This window comes from Pristiophorus japonicus, chromosome 33 (assembly GCF_044704955.1).
Source record: "Pristiophorus japonicus isolate sPriJap1 chromosome 33, sPriJap1.hap1, whole genome shotgun sequence".
In the NCBI taxonomy this organism is placed as follows: domain Eukaryota; kingdom Metazoa; phylum Chordata; class Chondrichthyes; family Pristiophoridae; genus Pristiophorus; species Pristiophorus japonicus.
The window spans coordinates 6,010,711-6,025,999 of NC_092009.1; the positions used below are offsets into that span (position 1 = coordinate 6,010,711).

General features: G+C 42.3%; 3 non-coding genes across 3 annotated transcripts; all 3 read left to right on the forward strand.

Annotated features, from left to right (window-relative positions):
- Positions 1 to 3,509: 3,509 nt before the first annotated feature.
- On the forward strand, positions 3,510 to 3,598 carry trnar-ucg (transfer RNA arginine (anticodon UCG)). Its single transcript is given in 2 exon segments — positions 3,510 to 3,546; positions 3,563 to 3,598. It is a non-coding gene; the product is annotated as a tRNA-Arg (tRNA).
- Positions 3,599 to 3,828: 230 nt separating this feature from the next.
- trnas-gcu (transfer RNA serine (anticodon GCU)) lies at positions 3,829 to 3,910 on the forward strand. The gene has a single exon. It is a non-coding gene; the product is annotated as a tRNA-Ser (tRNA).
- Positions 3,911 to 13,034: 9,124 nt separating this feature from the next.
- Positions 13,035 to 13,120, forward strand: trnas-gcu (transfer RNA serine (anticodon GCU)). The gene has a single exon. It is a non-coding gene; the product is annotated as a tRNA-Ser (tRNA).
- Positions 13,121 to 15,289: the final 2,169 nt, after the last annotated feature.

Here is a 15,289-nt window from a genome sequence, read left to right on the forward strand (position 1 = left end):
AGGAAGATCGCACAGCACGTTTGCACACACTCTAGCTTACACAAAAACACAAACAAACTCAAATTCCTTAACCTCCAAAGGCAGGTTTTGAAATTTGAATTTGGAAATCTGGGAGAGACAGCACATCGCTTTTAAACAGACATAGAATGATGCGGGTCCGATTGCACACCATTTTAAAGAGACAGAGAATGATCTCGGAAAGACAGCACATCCCCTTAAAAGGGACACGGAAATAGAATGAGTAAAAATAGATAAATTTGTAAAACTCGGCAGGTCGTGCAGAATTTGTGGAGGAAGAATCCGGTTTCACGTTCTGTCGGATAATCATTCCGATATTTTAGGAAAAATTTAAAGATTACAGATTTTTTCAACAAAAATAGCGCCTGGAAAAAATACGCAGCGAGAAAGGTCAAATGGGAACGTCTGTGATACAGTGGAACGCAGGAGTGATTAAATAATAAATGGCACAATGGAGAAAGGCAAAGTGGGTGGTAATCGTGCAATAAGAGGAATTTGAGTTATCAGAAGATTGCAAGTTCGAGTCCTGCCGCGGTCAACTGAGCTCGCTGCGTGAATTTTTATATTATTTGTTGTGATTCTGCCGAGAAACCAACAATCTCTTCCAGTCAGTCACCTGAAGTAAAGGAAGGCTGTTTGCTGATAGAATCTCATGGCAAGTTTTCATTATTGTCGATTTGCATGCACGGGCAGAGCAAGCTGTGAAGTGGACTTTCTTGCTCATTATTTTTGTTTGGATACAAAAAGCACGAGATTGAATGGCTGACAATGCGCTGCACAAGTGACGAGGTGGCCGAGAGGTTAATGCGATGCATTGCTAATACATTGTGCTCCACACGCATGGGTTCGCAACACATTCTCGTCATCATTGGCTGACAGCTTTGACCCCGTTTTATCATTCACTTTAACCTCATCGCCAAATTCCCCCTTTACTTACAAGGATGCAGTACTTTCCTCATGTCATGTCTCAAATTGATAATATATTCGTCAAAAGGAGAACAGTTGCAGGACAATGGCGAGGGGGACAAATTAGATAGGTTTCTGAGGGACAGCACAAGCACGATGGGCCTGATATCGTTTCTCACCACCATCAGAATCTGAGAGCTGCGCTTTCCACTGACGGCGGCTCGTTGGTTTATGGTTATGATTCTCGCTTCGGAATGTTCACATTTGAAATGTGAGAGGTCTCGGGTCAAATCCCGGACTCAAAGTTCCGCTTCTCACAGCCACTCGACATGTGAGAAAACAGACATATTCACGTTAAAACGTGTGATTTTGCGCCGTTGGTCCCTTCGCATCCAAATCCCAGAGCAAAGTGAAACCCGCCAAACTGAGTAAAGTTAAAATATCTCAGAGGTACTCGGCTCTGTGACTCTTTGGATAACCTAAACCCTTGCTTGGTTCCGGCCAATACTTGATCAGTATATCTTCCTCTCTGTACGCATAAGCTCACCTCAATTGGAATAAGCATACATTCAGCGTCAATCTCCACCTCTGCCCTGAATATGAGTGCGTCCTGTTTCTCTGGAGCTGAAAATATGAGCTGTCTTTTGAATTAGTCCCTTGGCTTCCGAATTCAAAGCGGACAGGAAATCAATCCGGGCTGACAAAGCTGCCTGGTCTGATTAAAAGGACGTGGCACCCTGTATTGTTGGCATGTTCTCGTCTCATGGCCTCAACATTGGTTTCAACGTATCGGATCATAAGCACCGCTCCGATTGTCTGATAATGGATGTGCTATTCCCACGAACACCTCCTCTGGATCATCCTTTGTTACGTTATTGCGCAATTACCACCCACTTTGCCTTTCTCCATTGTCCCATTTAGTATTTCATCACTCCTGCGTTCCACTGTATCACAGACGTTCCCATTTGACCTTTCTCGCTGCGTATTTGTTCCAGGTGCTATTTTTGTTGAAAAAATCTGTAATCTTTAACTTTTTCCTAAAATATCGGAATGGTTATCCGACAGAACGTTAAACCGGATTCATCCTCCACAAAATCTGCACGACCAGTCGAGTAGTACATATTTTTATGTATTTATTCATTCTATTTCCGTCTCCCTTTTAAGGGGATGTGCTGTCTGTACGAGATCCTTCTCTGTTTGTTTAAAATGGTATGCTATCAGTCCCGCATCATTCTGTGTCTGTTTAAAAGGGATGTGCTGTCTATCCCGGATTTCCAATTTCAAATTTCAAAGACTGCCTTTGGAGTGTGCTGGAATTTTAGATTGTTTGTGTGTTTGTGTAAGCCAGAGTGTGTGCAAACGTGCTGTGCGATTTTACTCTCATGTGAAAAAAATGCATTGCATGCAACTTGAAACCAAAGATTTGATTGAACACTCCTTCATGGACTCTCTGACGGTAGAAGAATCTGCTGTGAGATTTTGCTGTTCCACATCTGAAAGAAGGGTCAATACACAAGTTAGATATATAGCGATTTTAGCCAGGGCTTGCGTGTGGGCTGTGTGATATGACGACATCCTCCATCCTAATTTTCAAATTCAAATCAAATCAACACAATATAAGACAAGACATGACTGACTGACTGACTTTGTTTACACATGTATAAATATGTGTATACTTATATGTAATCCCAAATTTTGAACTTACAAAAGAAATATGCTTTTTCTGTTCTGCCTGCACCAGGCTCTGTTATATTTGACCCCTTTCATAGCACAAGCAGCTGCTGACAGATTCAGCAGAAAGATACACGCGACTTTAAAAGATCGCCATTGTCGCCCACAACTTCGCTCGTGGCTTGTCTTCCAACATGGGCTCACAGTGTTTGGGTAATGATTGACTGCACACCTCATTTCCAATGAAATTTTTCAAGTCACACAGCCTTCCTTCACTCAAAAAATATATAGATTATGAATCAATTATTTATTTATTTAAAACAACTCAAATTCAATTTTTTTAAATAAAATTTAAATGCATTTATTTTCTTAAAATGTGTAATATATATATATTTCAGTCTGGGCTGGTTTTACGTCCCTCCCTCCTTCCTGCCTGTGGCTTCAATAACAGTCTCTGCCCCGCGTGGTCCTGAGGCCCAATACACAATTGCCTTCAGGGATGATAAAAATCTCACTTTATTCTTTTGAAAGAGAAATGTTGTCAGTCAAGTGTCATTCTGCAACTGGGTTTTCTAGCGATGTCCTTGCAGTCCCGGATCATTCTGTGTCTGTTTAAACGGGCTGGTTGTCAGTTCCAGTTCATAATCTTTCCCTTTGAAACGGATTTTCTCATAAACCAGGGTCATCCTGTATAGTTTGAGAAGGAGTATGATTTCAGCTGCAATGACCGAAATGTTAAACTGTTGTGTTTCAATTTACATTGGGCTTGCCTGCACCGGTGCGCACCCAGATCGCCGTGCATCTGCTCATTCACTCGAAATATGCTCATCTTTAATAAATCCAGTCCTTGATATTGCAGTTGCCCCGAGTCTGCTCGCAATATACACAATAACACAATGGATGGTGTTGGCCGAGACCGCGTGGCCTAATGGATAAGGCGTCTGACTTCGATTATAACGGTGAAGTTATCAGAAGATTGTAGGCTCGAGTCCTGCCGCGGTCAACTTAGCTTGCTGCGTGAATTTTTATATACTTTGTTGTGATTCCACCGAGAAAAGTCGCTCACCTGAAGGAAAGGAAGGCTGTTTGCTGAAAGAATCTCATGACACGTTTTCATCATTGTCGATTTGCATGCACGGGCAGAGCAAGCTGTGAAGTGGGCTTTCTTGCACATTATTTTTGTTAGGATACTAAAAGCAGGAGATTGAATAGCTGACGACGCGCTGCACAAGTGACGAGGTGGCCGAGAGGTAAAGGCGATGGACTGCTAATCCATTGTTCTCTGCACGCATGGGTCCGGATTCCATCCTCGTCATCGTTGGCTTGCAGCTTTGACCTCGGTTTGTCATTCACATTTAACCTCATCGCCAAATTCCCCTTTTACTGACAAGGATGCTCTACTTTCCTCATGTCATGTCTCAAATTAATAATATATTCGTCAAAAGGAGAACAGTTGCAGGACAATGGCGAGGGGGATTAATTGGATAGGTATCTGAGGGACAGCACATGCACGATGGGCATAATATCTTTTCTCACCACCATCAGAATCTGAGAGCCACGCTTTTCACTGTGGGCGGCTCGTTGGTCTACGGGTATGATTCTCCATTAGGAATGATCACATTTGAAATGCGAGAGGTCTCGGACCAAATCCCGGACGAGTCCCGCCATGTTTTACTCAAAGTTCCGCTTCTCACAGCCCCTGGACATGTGAGAAAACAGACATATTTCACGATAAAACGTGTGATTTTGCGCCGATGTTCCCTTTGCATCCAAATCCCAGAGCAAAGTGAAACCCGCCAAACTGAGGAAATTTGAAATATCTCAGAGGTAATCGGCTCTGTGACTGGTTGGATAAACTAAACCCTTTTTTGGTTCCTGCCAATACTTGATCAGTGTATCTTCCTCTCTGTCCGCATAAGCTCACCTCAATTGGGATTAGCATACATTCAGCGTCAATCTCCACCTCTGCCCTGAATATGAGTGCGTCCTGTGTCTCTAGAGTTGAAAATATGAGAGAAACTGCCTTTTGAATTAATACCTTGGCTGCCGAATTCAAAGCGGACAGGAAATCAATCCGGGCTGGCAAAGCTGCCTGGTCTGATTAAAAGGCGGTGACACCCTATATTGTAGGCATGTTCTCGTCTTCTTGCCTCAACATTATGTTCAACGTATCGGATCATGAGCACCGCTCCCATTTTCTGGTAATGTTTCTGATATTCCCATTAACACCTCCTCTGGACCATCCTTTGTTACGTTATTGCCCGATTACCACAAACTTTGCCTATCTCCATTGTGCCATTTATTATTTAATCACTCCTGCGTTCCACTGTATCACAGTCGTTCCCATTTGACGTTTCTCGCTGCGTATTTTTTCCAGGCGCAATTGTTGTTGAAAAAATCTGTAATCTTTAAATTTTTCCTAAAATATCGGAAATATTATCCGACAGAACGTGAAACCGGATTCATCCACCACAAAATCTGCAGGACCTGTCGAGTATTACATATTTATCTGTTTTTATTCATTCTATTTCCGTGTCCCTTTTAAGGGGATGTGCTGTCTATCCGAGATCATTCTCTGTTTGTTTAAAATGGTGTGCTATCAGTCCCGCATCATTCTGTGTCTGTTTAAAAGTGATGTGCTGTCTGTCCCGGATTTCCAATTTCAAATTTCAAAGACTGCCTTTGGAAGTTGCAGGAATTTTAGTTTGTTTGTGTGTTTGTGTAAGCCAGAGTGTGTGCAAACGTGCTGTGCGATCTTACTGTCATGTGAGAAAAATGTATTGCATGCAACTTGAAACCGTACTGATTTGATTGAACACTCCTTCGTGGACTCTCTGACGGTAGAAGAATCTGCTGTGGGATTTTGCAACTCCACATCTGAAAGAAGGGTAAATACACAAGTTAGAAATATAATGATTTTAGCCAGGGCTTGCATGTGGGCTGTGGGATATGACGACATCCTCCATCCTTATTTTCAAATTCAAATCAAATCAACACAAGATAAGACAAGACCAGACATGACTGACTGACTGACTTTGTTTGTACATATATAAATATGTGTATAGTTATATGTAATCCCAAATTTTGAACTTCCAAAAGAAATATGCTTTTTCTGTTCCGCCTGCACCGGGCTCTATTACATTTGACCTCTTTCACAGAACAAGCAGCTGCTGTCAGATCCAGCAGAAAGACACACGCGACTTTAAAAGATCGCCTTTGTAGCCCACAACTTCGCTCGTGGCATGTCATCCAACATGGGCTCACAGTGTTTGGATAATGATTGACTGCACACCTCATTTCCAAAGAAATTTTTCCAGTCACACAGCCTTCCTTCAATCAAAAAATATATAGATTATGAATCGATTATTTATTTATTTAAAACAACTCAAATTCAATTTTTTTTAAATAAAAGTTAAATGCATTTATTTTCTTAAAATGTTAAATAAGTATATATTTCAGTCTGGGCTGGTTTTACGTCCCTATCTCTTTCCTGCCTGTCTATCAGCTGTGGTTTCAATAACAGTCTCTGCCCCGCGTGGTCCTGAGCCCCACTGCACACTTGCCTTCAGGGATGATATAAATCTCACTTTATTCTTTTAAAAGGGAACTGCTGTCAGTCAAGGGTCATTCTGCATCTGGATAAAAGGGATGTCCTTGCAGTCCCGGATCATTCTGTGTCTGTTAAAACGGGCTGGTTGTCAGTTCCGGTTCATAATCTTTACCTTTGAAACGGATTTTCTCATAAACCCGGGTCATCCTGTATAGTTTGAGAAAGATTATGATTTCAGCAGCAATGACCGAATTGTTAAACTGTTGTGTTTCAATTTACATTGGGCTTGCCTGCGCCGGTGCGCACCCTGATCGCAGTGCATCTGTTCGTTCACTCGAAAGATGCTCATCTTTTCCAAAATCCAGTCATTGATATTGCAGTTGCCCCGAATCTGCTCGCAATATACACAATAACACTAGAGATGGTGTTGGCCGAGGCCGCGTTGCCTAATGGAAATGACGCCTGACTTCGATTATCACCGTGAAGTTATCAGAAGATGGCAGGCTCGTGTCCTGTCGCGGTTAACTTCGCTCGCTGCGTGAATTTTTATATTCGTTGTTGTGATTCTGCCGAGAAACCAACCATCTCTTCCAGTCACTCACCTGAAGTCAAGGAAGGCTGTTTGCAAAAAGAATCTCATGACACGTTTTCATCATTGTCGATTTGCATGCACGGGCAGAGCAAGCTGTTGTGCAGACTTTCTTGAACATTATATTTGTTTGGATACAAAAAGCAGGAGATTGAATGGCTTACAATGCACTGCACAATTGACGAGGTGGCCGAGAGGTTATCGGCGATGAACTGCTAATCCATTATGATCTGCAAGCATGGGTTCGAAACCAATTCTCGTCGTCGTTGGTTTACAGCTTTGACCTCCTTTTGTCATTCACATTTAACCTCATCGCCAAATTCCCCTTTTACTTACAAGGATGCTGCACTTTCTTCATGTCATGCCTCAAATTAATAATAAATTCGTCAAAAGGAGAACAGTTGCAGGACAATGGCGAGCGGCACGAATTCGATAGGTATCTGAGAGACAGCACATGCACGATGGGCCATAATATCATTTCTCACCACCGTCAGAATCTGAGAGCTGCACTTTTCACTGTCGGCGGCTCGTTGGTCCACGGTTATGATTCTCGCTTCGGAATGATCACATTTGAAATGCGAGAGTTCACGGGCCAAATCCCGGACGAGCCCCGCCATGTTTTACTCAAATTTACGCTTCCAACAGCCGCTCGACATGTGAGAAAACAGACATATTTCACGTTAAAACGTGTGATTTGACGCCGATGATCCATGAGCATCCCAATCACAGAGCAAAGTGAAACACGCCAAAGTGAGTAAAGTTAAATTATCTCAGAGGTACTCGGCTCTGTGACTCGTTGGATAACCTAAACCCTTGTTTGGTTCCGGCCAATATTTGATCAGTATGTCTTCCTGTCTGTACGTATACGTTCACCTCAATTGGGGTAAGCATACATTCTGCGTCAATCTCCACCTCTGCCCTGAATATGAGTGCGTCCTGTTTCTCTTGAGCTGGAAAGATGAGAGAAGCTGCCTTTTTAATTCGTCCCTTGGCTGCCAAATTCAAAGCGGACAGGAAATCAATCCGGGCTGGCAAAGCTGCCTGGTCTGATTAAAAGGCGGTGACACCCTATATTGTAGGCATGTTCTCGAGTTCTGGCCTCAACATTATGTTCAACGTATCGGATGATAAGCACCGCTCCCATTGTCTGGTATTGCTGTTCCCACTAACACCTCCTCTGGACCATCCTTTGTTACGTTATTGCCCGAGTACCACCCACTTTGACTTTCTCCATTGTGCCATTTATTATTTAATCACTCCTGCGTTCCACTGTATCACAGACGTTCCCATTTGACCTTTCTCGCTGCGTATTTTTTCCAGGCGCTATTTTTGTTGAAAACATCTGTAATCTTTAACTTTTTCCTAAAATATCGGAAATATTATCCGACAGAACGTGAAACCGGATTCATCCTCCGCAAAATCTGCACGAACTGCCGAGTTTTAAATATTTATCTGTTTTTATTCATTCTATTTCCGTGTCCCTTTTAAGGGAATGTGCTGTCTGTCCGAGATCATTCTCTGTCTCTTTAAAATGATGTGCTATCAGACCCTCATCATTCTGTGTCTGTTTAAAAGTGATGTGCTGTCTGTCCCGGATTTCCAATTTCAAATTTCAAAGACTGCCTTTGGAAGTTGCAGGAATTTTAGTTTGTTTGTGTGTTTGTGTAAGCCAGAGTGTGTGCAAACGTGCTGTGCGATCTTAATGTCATGTGAGAAAAATGCATTGCATGCAACTTGAATCCGTACTGATTTGATTGATCACTCCTTCGTGGACTGTCTGACGGTAGAAGAATCAGCTGTGGGATTTTGCTACTCCACATCTGAAAGAAGGGTAAATACACAAGTTAGAAATATAGCGATTTTAGCCTGGGCTTGCGTGTAGGCTGTGTGATATGTCGACATTCTCAATCCTTATTTTCAAATTCAAATCAAATCAACACAAGATAAGACAGGACCAGACATGACTGACTGACTGACTTTGTTTGTACATGTATAAATATGTGTATATTTATATGTAATCCCAAATTTTGAACTTCCAAAAGAAATATGCTTTTTCTGTTCCACCTGCACCGGGCTCTATTACATTTGACCTCTTTCACAGAACACGCAGCTGCTGTCAGATCCAGCAGAAAGACAAACTCGACTTTAAAAATCGCCTTTGTATCCCACAACTTCGCTCGTGGCTTGTCTTCCAACATGGGCTCACAGTGCTTGGATAATGATTGACTGCATACCTCACTTCCAATGAAATTTTCCCAGTCACTCAGCCTTCCTTCAATCAAAAAATATATAGATTATGAATCAATTATTTATTTATTTAAAACAACTCAAATTCAATTTTTTTAAAATAAAACTTAAACGCATTTATTTTCTTAAAATGTTAAATACATATATATTATAGTCTGGGCTGGTTTTATGTCCCTATCTCTTTCCTGCCTGTCTATCAGCTGTGGTTTCAATAACAGTCTCTGACCCGCGTGGTCCTGAGCCCCACTGCACACTTGCCTTCAGGGATGATATAAATCTCACTTTATTCTTTTAAAAGGGAACTGCTGTCAGTCAAGGGTCATTCTGCATCTGGGTAAAAGGGATGTCTTTGCAGTCCCGGATCATTCTGTGTCTGTTTAAACGGGCTGGTTGTCAGTTCCGGTTCATAATCTTTACCTTTGAAACGGATTTTCTCATCAACCCGGGTCATCCTGTATAGTTTGAGAAAGAGTATGATTTCAGCAGCAATGACCGAATTGTTAAACTGTTGTGTTTCTATTTACATTTGGTTTGCCTGCGCTGGTGCGCACCCAGATCGCAGTGCACCTGTTCATTCACTCGAAAGATGCTCATCTTTTCCAAAATCAAGTCATTGATATTGTAGTTGCCCCGAATCTGCTCGCAATATACACAATAACACAATAGATGGTGCTGGCCGAGGCCGCGTTGCCTAATGGATAAGACGCCTGACTTCGATTATAACCGCGAAATTATCAGAAGATGGCAGGTTTGGGTCCTGTCGCGGTCAACTTCGATCGCTGCGTGAATTTTTATATTCGTTGTTGTGATTCTGCCGAGAAACCAACCATCTCTTCCAGTCACTCACCTGAAGTCAAGGAAGGCTGTTTGCTCAAAGAATCTCTTAACACGTTTTCATCATTGTCGATTTGCATCTGTGAAGCTGTGAAGTGGACTTTCTTGCACATTATTTTTGTTTGGATACAAAAAGCAGGAGATTGAATGGCTAATACTGCACTGCACAAGTGACGTGGTGGCCGCGAGGTTATAGTCGATGGACTGCTAATCCATTGTGATCTGCACGCAAAGGTTCGAAACCCATCCTCGTCGTCATTGGCTTGCAGTTTTGACCTCCTTCTTTCATTCGCATTTAACCTCATCTCCAATTTCCCCTTTTACTTCCAAGGATGCTGTACCTTCCTCATGTCATGTCTCAAATTAATAATATATTCGTCAAAAGGAGAATAGTTGCAGGACAATGGCGAGCGGCACGAATTGGATAGGTATCTGAGAGACAGCACATGCACGATCGGCCATAATATCATTTCTCACCACCGTCAGAATCTAAGAGCTGCCCTTTTCACTGTCGGCGGCTCGTTGGTCCACGGTTATGATTCTCGCTTCGGAATGATCACATTTGAAATGCGAGGGTTCACGGGCCAAATCCAGGACGAGCCCCGCCATGTTTTACTAAAATTTACGCTTCAAACAGCCGCTCGACATGTGAGAAAACAGACATATTTCACGTTAAAACGTGTGATTTGACGTCGATGTTCCATGAGCATCCAAATCCCAGAGCAAAGTGAAACACGCCAAAGTGAGTAAAGTTAAATTATCTCAGAGGTTCTCGGCTCTGTGACTCGTTGGATAACCTAAACCCTTGTTTGGTTCCGGCCAATACTTGATCAGTATATCTTCCTGTCTGTACGCATACGTTCACTTCAATTGGGATAAGCATACATTCTGCTTCAATCTCCACCTCTGCCCTGAATATGAGTGCGTCCTGTTTCTCTTGAGCTGGAAAGATGAGAGAAGCTGCCTTTTTAATTCGTCCCTTGGCTGCCGAAGTCAAAGCGGACAGGAAATCAATCCGGGCTGGCAAAGCTGCCTGGTCTGATTAAAAAGCGGTGACACCCTATATTGTAGGCATGTTCTCGTCTTCTGGCGTCAACATTATGTTCAACGTATCGGATGATAAGCACTGCTCCCATTGTCTGGTAATGGTTCTGCTATTCCCACTAGCACCTCCTCTGGACCATCCTTTGTTACGTTATTGCCCGATTACCACCCACTTTGCCTTTCTCCATTGTGCCATTTATTATTTAATCATTCCTGCGTTCCACTGTATCACAGACGTTCCCATTTGACCTTTCTCGCTGCGTATTTTTTCCAGGCGCTATTTTTGTTGAAAACATCTGTAATCTTTAACTTTTTCCTAAAATATCGGAAATATTATCCGACAGATCGTGAAACCGGATTCATCCTCCACAAAATCTGCACGAACTGCCGAGTTTTAAATATTTATCTGTCTTTATTCATTCTATTTCCGTGTCCCTTTTAAGGGGATGTGCTGCCTGTCCGAGATGATTCTCTGTCTCTTTAAAATGATGTGCTATCAGACCCTCATCATTCTGTGTCTGCTTAAAAGGGATGTGCTGTCTGTCCCGGATTTCCCATTTCAATTTTCAAAACCTGCCTTTGGAGGTGAAGGAATTTGAGTTTGTTTGTGTGTTTGTGTAAGCCAGAGTGTGTGCAAACGTGCAGTGCGATCTGACTGTCATGTGAGAAAAATGCATTACATTCAACTTGAAACCGTACTGATTTGATTGAACACTCCTTCGTGGACTCTCTGGCGGTAGAAGAATCTGCTGTGGGATTTTGCTATTCCACGTTTGAAAGAAGGGAAAATACACAAGTTAGAAATATAGCGATTTTCGGCAGGGCTTGCGTGTGGGCTGTGTGACATGATGACATACTCCATCCTTATTTTCGAATTCAAATCAAATCAAACCAAGACAAGACATGACTGACTGACTTTGTTTATACATGTATATATATATGTGGATATTTATATATAATCCCAAATTTTTAACTTCCAAAATAAATATGCTTTTTCTGTTCTGCCTGCGCTGGCCTCTATTACATTTGACCTCTTTCACAGCACAAGCAGCTGCTGTCAGATCCAGCAGAAAGACACACGCGACTTTAAAAGATCGCCCTTGTAGCCCACATCTTCCCTCATGGCTTGTCTTCCCCCATGGGCTTACTGTGTTTGGGTATTTATTGACTGCATCCCTCATTTCTAATGGAATTCTTCTCGTCACACAGCCTTCGTTCAATCAAAAAATACATAGATTAGGAATCAATTATTTATTTATTTAAAACAACTCTAATTCAATTTTTTTTAAATACAATTTAAATGCATTTATTTTCTTAAAATGTTAAATATTAATATATTTCAGACTGGGCTGGTTTTACGTCCCTCCATCCTTCCTGCCTGGCTTCAATAACAGTCTCTGCCTCGCGTGCTTCTGAGCCCCACTGCACAATTGCCTTCATGGCTGATCTAAATCTCACTTTATTCTTTTAAAAGGGAACTACTGTCAGTCAAGGGTTATTCTGCATCTGGGTAAAAGGGATGTCCTTGCAGCGCCGGATCATTCTGTTTCTGTTTAAATGGGCTGGTTATCAGTTCCGATTCATAATCTTTCCCTTTAAAACGGATTTTCTCATAAACCCGGGTCATCCTGTATAGTTTGAGAAGGGGTATGATTTCAGCTGCAATGACCGAATTGTTAAACTGTTGTGTTCCAATTTGCATTCGGCTTGCCTGCGCCGGTGTGCATCCAGATCGCAGTGCATCTGTTCATTGACTCGAAATATGCTCATCTTTTCCAAAATCCAGTCCTTGATATTGCAGTTGCCCCGAATTTGCTCGCAATATATACAACAACACAATGAAGGGCGCAGGCAGCGGCCGCGTGGCCTAATGGGTAAGGCGTCTGACTTCGATTTTCACAGCAAAGTTATCAGAAGATTGCAGATTCACGTCCTGCCGCGGTCAACTTAACTCGCTACGTGAAATTTTATATTCTTTGTTGTGATTCTGCCGAGAAACCAACCATCTCTTCCAGTCACTCACCTGAAGCAAAGGAAGGCTGTTTGCTGAAAGAATCTAATGGCAAGTTTTCATCATTGTCGATCTGCATGCACGGGCAGAGCAAGCTGTGAAGTGGACTTTCTTGCACGTTATTTCTGTTTGGGTACGAAAAGCTGACAATTTGTTAAAGCAGGGACGAGGTGGCCGAGAGGTTAAGGCGATGGACTGCTAATCCATTGTGCTCTGTACACATGGGTTCGAATCCCATCGTCGGTTGACACCTTGACCACGTTTTGACGTTCACATTTAACCTCATCGCCAAATTCCCCTTTTACTTGCAAGGATGCTGTACTTTGCTCATGTCATGTCTCAAATTAATAATATATTCGTCAAAAGGATAACATTTGTAGGACGATGGAGAGGAGGACTAATTAGATAGTTCTCTGAGGGACAGCACAAGCACGATGGGCCGAATGTATTTTCTCACTACCGTCATAATCTGAGAGCTACAGTCTTTACTGTTGGCGGCTTGTTGGTCTTGGGCAATGATTCTTGTTTAGGGATGATCACATTTGATATGTGAGAGGTTTGCGGACGAGCCCCGCCATTTTTTACTCAAAGTTCCATTTCTCACAGCCGCTCGACATGTGAGAAAACAGGCACATTTCAAATTAAACCGTGTGATTTTGCGCCGATGTTCCCACAGCATCCAAATCCAAGAGCAAATATTTAATTCCCTTCCCACTGAATACTGCGGACAGACATGGTCACCTTGTTAGCGGAATGGTCATTCTGACATCATTTTCTAAACAATAGCACACAAGACAATGGGTCATCAATAAATGGTAAATGAATTAAACACTCTGCAATTACATTGTAAATAATAGGAAATAAAATGCTGGATAATAACTGGTGCAGAAAGTAGCTTATCTCTCGCAAAGATTAAGAATGATGTGTTTTGTGTACACACACACACACACACACGCACATAGCAACGACTCGGTGTGCAGTCTTTTCAGTTGTTCTCCTTAACCTGATGCAATTTATTTCATAGGACTTTAGGAACTTGCGGGAACCAATCCGGCGGTATTTGCTGTGTCAGTATCTCAAGAAGTTGCGCGCCGTTGCTCCTCCCACTGCCAGGGGGAATGGGGCAGCTATTTAAAGGAACAGGGACTCTCTTTTCTCTGCCTATTTATACTTAAAGGAACAGTCCAGTTCATCTCAGAGTGTCGGCGGACTTCACGAACCGAGTTCCCATTAACATTCGCTCCTTATGTATTGTCCTGTGATTGTAAAGCTGTCTATTCGATTGACTTGAGCCTTTCTAAAATGGCGCATTATTTTTCTAATCCATTTGAGTTGCTTGTCTAATTTGTAAAAATTTCAGAATTGTGCAGTGTGACGAAGGTTTTGTTTAAAGGTGGAGTAAAATGTGTTTCAAAATATTATTTCCAACCTTCCCTCAACCCCCCAAATTATAGAACACTCTGCAATACTGACTGGGAAGTTCCCAAGTTCGATCCTTGATCTGGGCTCTTTGTTGCTCTCAGCCAAGGCAGCAGTTCAGGGGTTATAATTGTCCTCAGTACCACTGGGCTAAATATGAGTAAAAATCAGCCACTGCCCTTGCTCTTGATACTGATCCAGTGACATCAATTGGGAGGTTTGTGGATGTCATTTGGGGGTAGGAATGGACTCGGCTCTAATGACTGCCACAGTGGAAATCCTGCTGACACTCACTGAGTCGACTGATGGCGAAGCACCAGAGGTTAACAAATTTCTGTTGATTTTAGACAGTAAGGATGGAGGGAGAATGTCTAGAATAAGGCTTTTACATCTTTGGAGGGACAGGAGGGGACAGAATATCCTATAGAATCTAGATTTGTCTCTTCTGAATTAATATCCTGTACTTAAAGGAACAACCTTTGTAACCTACATTTGCAGGGTATGAGAATGGGATAATCTGCAGCTTGGTAACTCAAACCAAACATCACGTCAAGATTTGAGAGATTCACCAGATTCATCAGGATAACGTTTTCATCAGCCTTTGGAAAAACACCAATCACAGCGGTGAGAAACTGTACACATGTTCTGTGTGTGGATAGAACTTCAATCATTCGTCAACCTGTGACACTCGTGTGCCCAGCTGACTGAACACTGTAAATGTGGGGACAGTGGGAATGGATGCAGATGTGCGTTGGGTGGAAACACATCAGGGAGAGGCCATTTACCAGCTGAATGTGGAAAGTGATTCCGTCTCTCATCTCACCAACTGACTTTCGAGGAATTAGATAACAGACTTTCTCCTGTGAATATCGAGCTGTGTTATTGGGCCATGACGTTTTTACTTGTTCATCGAGTTGACTGTAAACCTTTGCCAATTAGTTGATGTGATCGGTTTACTTGTAGATATTTTCAAAAATACATTTACTGAGTGGATTCAAAT